The sequence below is a fragment of the Nicotiana attenuata genome, unplaced genomic scaffold (genome assembly GCF_001879085.1).
Source record: "Nicotiana attenuata strain UT unplaced genomic scaffold, NIATTr2, whole genome shotgun sequence".
Taxonomy (NCBI): domain Eukaryota; kingdom Viridiplantae; phylum Streptophyta; class Magnoliopsida; order Solanales; family Solanaceae; genus Nicotiana; species Nicotiana attenuata.
Window position 1 is genome coordinate 33,576 of NW_017673930.1, and position 6,715 is coordinate 40,290.

Here is a 6,715-nt window from a genome sequence, read left to right on the forward strand (position 1 = left end):
AAAAATTAAAGAGACTCGAGAAAAATGCATAGAAGGTTCACACACACATAGATCCGAAGCATATCTAGAAATAAATCGAAGGAACCTTAGAGATTAGGGTTTCGTAAGAAACCCAGGTGATGAGAAAGGCTTTGGAAACCATCGATCTGGGAAAGTCGAAGATCGAACTCGAATAGCCATGACTGGCCGGACAAAGGTTGAAGACGACCGGAGAACAGTCATCGAGCAAATGCTTGGTCGGAACCCTTCAAGATCTGGTCATAAGACCTTTAGGAAATGAGCACGCAGAAGCCATGAGAGGCCAGTATAGGCCTCCGATGAGCCTGAGAAGCCATAGATTAGGGTTTCAGTGAGAGGCGGCGGCTAGGGTTTGAGGTGAGTTGAGAGAGAGTTGAGAGACAAGGGGTTTCAAGGGCGGCGTTTGATAAGAAATGATTAGGGTTGGGTGTGGTTGGTAAAATTAAAAAGGAAAGAATGAAGGGTGGCCGTTGATCAAAATGATCAACGGCCTAGATTGAATGGGAGCCGGGCGGATCGGATAAATGGATAAGGGGTTGGGTTAATTTGAAATTGGGCTGGGTAATTTTGAACTTTGAAATTGGGTTAATTGGGGTTGCCAAATTGGCTATAATTGAAATGCAATTGAGGCCAAATCGTAAATAGCCAATTTTCCCTTTAAAATTTTTTATAAAATAGTAATACAGATTTTAAGAGCAAATTAAAAGTACTGGGTAAATGAATATTATATAAATATTAATTTAAAAATACTGGGATTAATTTTATAAACATAAAACGCTATAAATTACAAGATACGCTATAATTGCAATTATATGCAATTTAGCTTTTAAAAATACCAAACAAATTTATGAAAATATGCAAAAATTACCTTAATTATATTTTGGTGCAAATGTGAGAATAAAATAAATTATTCGCCAAAATGATAATTTTGGGAATAATTATTGGATTTTGTTGTACTAAAATAGGCAACAAATTGGTTTTAAAAATCATTAAAAATGCCAAAATTCTTAGGTGTGCTTATATATGCACCAATATGCTATTTTGGAAATATTTGGGTATAAAAATACTTAGGGAAAAATTGGGTATCAACAGCTGGATCGCCGTGATACCTCCGAAGCATGGATACATGAAAAACTAGATGCACGACTGATAAGCTGGGCGGCAATGCAAGTCTATAAGCCACCTCTCCCACTCGGTCGAGAATCTCCAACGGACCAATGAACCTTGGGCTAAGCTTGCCCTTCTTCCCAAACCTCATCACGCCCTTCATAGGCGTCACTCGGAGCAATACCCGCTCGCCAACCATAAATGCCACATCTCGAACCTTGCGGTCTGCATAACTCTTTTGCCTAGACTGGGCTGAACGAAGCCTATCCTGAATGATCTTGACCTTGTCCAAGGCCTCCTAAACCAAATCTGTACCCAACAACCGAGCCTCTCCCGGCTCAAACCATCCAACTGGAGACCGACATCGCCTACCATATAAAGCCTCATAAGGAGCCATCTGGATGCTCGAATGGTAGCTGTTGTTGTAGGCAAACTCCGCTAAAGGCAAGAATTGATCCCACGAACCTCCAAAGTTAATAACGCAAGCTCGAAGCATATCCTCTAGAATCTGAATAGTCCGCTCGGACTGACCGTCCGTCTGGGGATGAAATGCTGTGCTCAACTCAACCCGTGTGCCCAACTCTCGCTGAACTGCTCTCCAGAAGCGCGAGGTAAACTGCGTACCTCGGTCCGAAATGATAGATGCCGGCACACCATGAAGGCGAACAATCTCCCGGATATAAATCTCAGCTAATCTCTCAGAAGAGTAGGAGACTGCCACAGGAATGAAATGTGCTGACTTGGTCAGCCTATCAACAATAACTCAAACTGCGTCGAACTTTTTCCGAGTCAATGGAAGTCCAGTAACAAAATCCATAGTAATCCACTCCCACTCCCACTCGGGAAGCTCAATCCTCTGAAGTAAACCACCAGGCCTCTGATGCTCGTATTTAACCTGCTGACAATTCAAACAACGAGCCACATATGCTACGATACCCTTCTTCATTCCACGCCACCAATAATGCTGCTGCAAATCCTGATACATCTTCACGGCGCCCGGATGAATAGAGTACCTGGAGCTATGGGCCTCCTCTAAAATCAACTCTCGAAGCCCATCCACATTGGGCACACAAACTCGCCCCTGCAATCTCAAAACTCCATCCGCATCTAAGGTAACCTGCTTGGCACCTCCTCGCTGCACCGTGTCTCTAAGGACACACAAATGAGGATCATCAAACTGCCGATCACGGATACGCTCCAATAATGAAGAACGAGCGACCGTGCAAGCTAACATACGACTGGGCTCAGAAACATCCAGTCTCACAAGCTGATTGGCTAAAGCCTGAACATCCAAAGCAAACGGCCTCTGACTGACCGAAATATAAGCAAGGCTGCCCATACTGGCTGACTTCCTACTCAAAGCATCGGCCACCACATTGGCCTTCCCCGGATGATATAAGATGGTGACATCATAATCCTTCAGCAACTCCAACCACCTTCTCTGCCTCAAATTCAACTCCTTTTGCTTGAACAAGTACTGAAGACTCTTGTGATCAGTGAACACCTCACACGTCACGCCATACAAATAATGCCTCCAAATATTCAATGCGTGAACTATGGCTGCCAACTCCAAATCATGTACTGGATAGTTCTTCTCATGAATCTTCAACTGCCTCAAAGCATAGGCAATGACCTTGCCATCCTACATCAACACTGCACCAAGCCCAATACGGGAAGCATCACAATAAACTGTATAAGGCCCTGATCCTATGGGCAAAACCAACACCGATGCCGTAGTCAGAGCTGTCTTGAGCTTCTGAAAGCTCGCCTCACACTCATCCGACCATCTGAACTGGGCACCCTTCTGGGTCAATCTGGTCATCGGGGCTGCAATAGATGAAAAGCCCTCCACAAACCGTCTGTAGTAGCCTGCCAACCCCAAGAAACTCCGAATCTCTGTAGCTGATGCTGGTCTAGGCCAGTTCTTGACTGCCTCTATCTTCTTTGGGTCCACCTGAATTCCCTCAGCTGATACAACATGACCTAGAAATGCAACTGAACCCAACCAGAATTCACACTTCGAGAACTTAGCATATAACTGACTATCCCTCAGAGTCTGAAGAACCACTCTAAGGTGCTGCTCGTGCTCCTCCTGGCTGCGGGAGTATATCAATATATCATCAATGAACACTATCACGAATGAGTCCAAATAAGGCCTGAACACTCGGTTCAACAAGTCCATGAAAGCTGCTGGGGCATTTGTCAACCCAAATGACATAACCAAGAACTCATAATGCCCATACCGAGTGCGGAAAGCTGTCTTAGGGACATCGGATGCCCTAATCCTCAACTGATGGTAACCAGATCGCAAGTCAATCTTGGAAAATACCCTGGCACCCTGAAGCTGGTCGAACAAATCATCAATCCTCGGTAGTGGATACTTATTCTTGACCGTTACCTTGTTCAATTGCCGGTAATCAATACACATTCTCATTGACCCATCCTTCTTCTTGATAAATAACACCGGCGCACCCCAAGGAGAGACACTAGGTCTAATGAAACCCTTCTCCAGCAAATCTGCAACTGTTCTTTTAGCTCTTTCAACTCCGGTGGGGCCATACGAGATGGTGGAATAGAAATGGGCTGAGTGCCCGGAACTAGATCGATGCAGAAATCTATATCCCTGTCGGGTGGCATACCCGGTAGGTATGAGGGAAAAACATCAGGGAAATCACGAACAACGGGCACAGAATCGATAGAGGGAACCTCAGCACTGGAATCCCGAACATAAGCTAAATAAGCCAAACACCCCTTCTAGACCATAGGCCGAGGCTTCACATACGATATGACACTGCGGGTAGGAGACCTGGAGTCCCTCTCCACTCTAAACGAGGCATACCCGGTAAAGCTAAGGTCACCGTCTTGGCATGGCAGTCCAAGATAGCGTGATAGGGTGATAACCAGTCCATCCCCAATATAATATCGAAGTCGACCATATCTAAAAGCAACAGATCTACACGAGTCTCCAGACCCCCAATCACCACAACACAAGAGCGATGGACTCGATCAACCACGACGGAATCAACCACCGGCGTAGACACATAAACAGGAATACCCAACGCATCACTAGGCATGACGAAATACGGGGCAAAATAGGATGACACATACGAATACGTAGACCCCGGATCAAACAACACTGAAGCATCTCTATCACAAACCAGAACCCTACCTATAATGACTGCATCTGAAGCCTCTGCCTCGGCCTGAAGAGCATAACACCGGGGCTGGGCCCCACCACTCTGATCTGCCTCTCTGGGACGGCCTGCTGCTGGCTGGCCTCCACCCGGGCGGTTTGAGATCTACCTCTATGACCTCTACCTCCACCTCTGGCACCTCTACCCCTACCTCTAGCTGGCTGGGCGGGCTGTGGGGCAGCTGGTGCCTGAACCATGGCACGAGAACCCTGGTGCTGAGAACTGCTCGATGCTCGAGGGCAAAATCTGGCAATATGACCCGTGTCACCACAAGTGTAACAAGTCCTCGGCTGCTGAGTCTGGTGGACCTGTCGACCTGAATGACCACCATGGAAACTCTAAAGCGGCAACGCACTGATAGGAGCTGGTGGTGCACTGAATGGTTGCTGATCAGAATAATGCCCACGGAAACCACGATCACCTGGGGCACCCTGAGAAACCTAGAGGGCTGACTGGAAAGGCCTAGAAGGCTGACCCCCATCATAAGAATCTCTGCCTCCAGATGAGGCACTACTGAATCGGCCTGACTGACGGGGTCTCTTGTCTGCTCTATGACCACCCCCCTGTGGCAATAGCATCTCAATCCTCCGGGCCATATTGGCCGCCTCCTGAAAAGTAATATCACTCCCCGCCTCTCTAGCCATCTGGAGACGAATAGGCTGGATGAGTCCATCAATAAATCGCCTCACCCTCTCCCTCTCAGTGGGGAGTATGACAGTAGTATGGCGAGCCAACTCAATAAACCTAGTCTCGTACTGGGTGACTGACATGGATCCCTGATGCAGACATTCAAACTGCCTCCGATAGGCCTCACGCTGTGTGACAGGGAGAAACTTCTCCAGAAATGTATGCATGAACTGCTCCCAGGTCAAGGCTGGAGACCCTGTTGGTCTAGCTAAATAGAAATCCCTCCACCAAGTCTTGGCGGATCCAGATAGGCAAAATGCAGCGAAATCAACTCCATTGGACTCTACAATACCCATGTTCCGAAGAACCTCGTGGCAGCTGTCCAAATAATCCTGAGGATCCTCGGTGGGTGCACCGCTGAAAGTAGTAGTGAAGAGCTTGGTGAACCTATCCAACCTCCATAAAGCATCGGCTGACATAGCTGCCCCATCACTGGCCTGGGCTACCACACCCGGCTGAGCTGCTCCAACTGGCTGAACTGCTGGAGTCTGAATCGGAGGAACTCCCTGCTCCGAAGTACGAGTAGCAGGAGTCTGGGCCCCTCCTCCAGCCTGAGAGACGGCTGGTGCTACAGGAAGCATACCTGCTCGGGTGACGCTCTCCATGAGGCCCACCAATCGGACTAGAGCGTCCTGAAGAATTGGGGTAGCAATAAACCCCTCTAGGACCTGAGCTGGGCCCACCGGAACTGCTGGGGCTGGGGTCGGAACCTCCTCGTCAATGCCAACCTGAGGCTCCGCCACTGATGCTGCTGCTCGGGCTGAGCTACGCCCCTACCTCGGCCTCTAGCACGGCCTCGGCCTCGCCCTCTGCCCCTAGCGGGAGCTGTCTGGGGCTCGGACTGCTGATCGGAAGATGTAGAAGCACGTGTTCTCGCTATCTGCGAAAGAACAGAGTAGAAATTCAATTAGCATTGAGAAACCAAACCGCACAACAAGAAAGAATAGATGTGAAACTTTTCCTAACTCCATAGCCTCTGGGGGATAAATACAGACGTCTCCATACCGATCCCTCAAACTCTACTAAGCTTGTCCGTGAGTTGTGAGACCTATGTAACCTAGAGCTCTGATACCAACTTGTCACGATCCGGATTTCCCACCCTCGGGAGTGGTGATGGCGACTACTAATGAGAGCTAGGCAAGCCAAGTTTAATTACTTGTCCATTAATAATCTAATCCATTTAACAATTTTTCGACAATAATACAAAAGCAACGAAATTCAATAATAAGCGGAAGTCTTAACATTTTATAAAGCTGATTGGAAATGCGGAAGGTTCAACAAAATCCTCTACCCAAAATTTGGTGTCACATTACTCACGAACTTCTAAGAATACTACATACAAAACGTCTGAAAGAGAATATAAACTGTTTGTCTCGAATACAATGACATAACAGATAAAAATAAAGGATAGAGGAGACGTCGGGCCTGCGGACGCCTGCAGGGTTACCTCGGGTCTCGCTGAAATGAAGCCTGCTCTCACACTACTGCTGCTGCTGCTCGAAACCTAGTCCTGTGCAAAATAGCACAGAGTGTAGTATCAGCACAACCGACCCCAAGTGCTGGTAAGTGCCTAGTCTAACCCCGGCGAAGTAGTGACAAGGCTAGACTGGACTACCACATAAACCTGTGTAATTATGAATATACAGCGGAATTGAAATACAAGACAAGTAAAACAATATGGGAGGGGAAGCATACTGTGGGGAGATAAC